The sequence below is a fragment of the Trachymyrmex cornetzi genome, unplaced genomic scaffold (assembly GCF_001594075.2).
Source record: "Trachymyrmex cornetzi isolate Tcor2-1 unplaced genomic scaffold, Tcor1.1 scaffold294, whole genome shotgun sequence".
Classification (NCBI taxonomy): Eukaryota; Metazoa; Arthropoda; class Insecta; order Hymenoptera; family Formicidae; genus Trachymyrmex; species Trachymyrmex cornetzi.
In genome coordinates this window covers 233520-236168 of record NW_017297628.1, presented here as the reverse complement: position 1 = coordinate 236168, position 2649 = coordinate 233520, and the positions used below count along the sequence as shown (strand labels likewise).

The window sequence follows — 2649 nt, the reverse complement described above, 5'->3', positions numbered from 1 at the left end:
CCAAAGAAAAAAAGTAACGCAGTTACTAGTAAAGTTACCAAAAAAGTAACTTGTAACTGTAACTTCGTTACAAGTAACGAGTTACTTCCATTCCCTGATCTATGTACAGCTGGTCACAAAAAGATTCTTTTTTTCAATAGATTTCGGAACAAAATCTTGCTCATAGAGTAGAGCGGTTGAGCGTAAATAGTTAGCTTCATAAGTAAGAACGAATCACTCGGTGAGTAAGCTGCATTCTGCAGCCATGGAAAAAAAGTTGCAACTTTTCTCTGACCGGTTATACATTAATCTTTAAGGCCCAGTTCTACTACTCACGGTTAACTCTTAACTGAAGCTCAACTTGTTCATTGTCTCTTTTCAATTCTAGAATTGGAGAATGGAGAGATGAGAAACAAATTGAACCTCAGTTAAGAGTTAACCATAAATTGGGCCTAAGGGTCTCTTTCACCAATCTCGGTTAAGTTAACCGACATGGGGCTCATTTATGCTCGTTTCCATCAATGTAGATTAACTTTAATCTCGGTTCAACTTACTCTTCGTCTTTTTCTAGTTCTAAAGATTAGAAAAAGAAGAAGAGTAAGTTGAACCGAGATTAAAGTTAATCTACGTTGGTGGAAATGGGCATTAGGTAGGCCCAGTTTCACAACTCATGGTTAACTTTTAACTGAGGTTTAATTTATTTTAAGTTAAATCTTGGTTAAAAGTTAATTATGAGTTGTGAAACTGGGTCTAAGGGCCAGTTCCACAACTCACGGTTAACTCTTAACCAAGGTTCAACTTATTCATTGTCTCTTTCCAATTCTAGAATTGGAAAGAAATAAGAAACAAATTGAATCTCGGTTAAGAGTTAACCATAAGTTGTGGAAATGGGCATAAATGAACCCCATGTAACCATCGGTTAAGCTAATCGACGGTTATATGGGGCTCATTTATCAAGCTCAGTTCCCTAACAGGAATACATTTTTTATGACGTTAAAGCTAATATTTCATGTATCATACAACAGGCTTTTCAAGCCTGTTGATTGGCTGCGGGCCAGAGAGAGGTTCTCGAATCTCTCTATTTTATAACCAATTAATAGGCGTGAAAAATTTATTGTGCGATAAACGCAGTATTAGCTTAAGCCCGGATCTAATGCAATAGGTTTTTAAGCCATAAGAAATGGACGAATCATAGTCAATTATTCTCCTTTCATTCGACTGTAATTGGTCAATTTCTTACGACTTAAAACACTTATTATATGTATATTCAGAGTAATACTTATTTTACAATAAGAGTACGGTCAACGCGATGCTGCACAAACGTTTTGAAGCAGTTTTTAATTGGTCAGTTTGTAAAATTCTTCTGATTGGTCCATCAAACGCTTCAAATTATTTGTAGCGAGACTTCGACCACAGCCTAAGTCATTAGTGATAAATTAGAAATCAGAAGCTATAATTTGCCAATCATAGTCGATTATTCTTTTCGCCTTTGACTGTGATTGGTCAATTTCTAGCTTCTGACTTCTGATTTATTACTAATGACTTATTGTAGAATGTGTCTAAAGGAACATATGGATTCTTGGAACTCACTCAAGTTTTTTGTTTAAAAAATTTTTTAATTTTTAACTATATATAAAAAATTGCAATACTTGAACTAAGCATAAACTTAGCATAATATAATAAAATTAGTATAGCATAATAATTACTCTACGTGAATAGAACAAAACTGTAAAAAATAAGATTGTGAAATATAAAATTTTTTCAAATCATATTATTTGAAAATTAGAAAGATGTTCTATCAGGACCTTTATGTTCCATTTAAGCTTATTGTACACAAATCGAAAAAATGTATGTTTAATATAAATAATTTATTAAATTGCGTAATTGTTAATACACTTTATTACGCTCTTTCGTAAAATATGTATTGGTCATTTTATCATGCGAGATATTTGCGTTTTACTTTTACATTCAAATTAAATCACTGTAATGACTTTAATACACATAAGTGCAAGCTAGTGTGTCCAATCAAATTTGCTATAAAATTTTAGTTTGAACATTTTCAAAATAGAATTTTAAGTAGAGTTCTAAATAATTTCAATTTGAGATTTCTAAACTAATAGGCCAATGTTGATTAATGTGGGAATAGCATTTTTTTTTGTATTAGGTGTACAACTTTGCCTCCGCCGTTTTTTTTTCCCGAAATTCGAGGCTTTATTGTAAAAAACTGGTTATACATTTATGATTCAAAGTATTGTCCATCGCTGGCCACTACTTTCTCCCATCTTTCGGGCAGCGTACAAATCCCGCGTCGAAAAAATTGGTCATCTTTTGAGGCGATCCACGAATCGATCCAAGTTTTTACTTCTTCATAAGACCGGAAGTGCTGGTCAGCCAGGCCATGTGCCATTGATCCAAACCAGTGATAGTCAGAGGGAGCAACGTCTGGAGAATACGGCGGGTGGGATAGGACTTCCCATTTCAACGTTTCCAAGTATGTCTTGACCACTTTCGCAACATGGGGTCGAGCATTGTCATACTGCAAAGTCACTTTATCGTGTCTCTCGTTGTATTGCGGCCGTTTGTCTTTCAATGCTCGGCTTAAACGCTTCAATTGCGTTCGATATCGATCGCCTGTGATTGTTTCAGTCGGTTTTAACAACTCATAATACA

The 2649-nt window shown here is 34.5% G+C and overlaps 1 protein-coding gene across 1 annotated transcript in view; it reads left to right on the top strand.

Annotated features, from left to right (window-relative positions):
- wda (will decrease acetylation) overlaps nucleotides 1-2649 on the top strand; it is a 10098-nt gene that overhangs the window by 2117 nt on the left and 5332 nt on the right. The gene's annotated exons all lie outside the window — the stretch shown is intronic.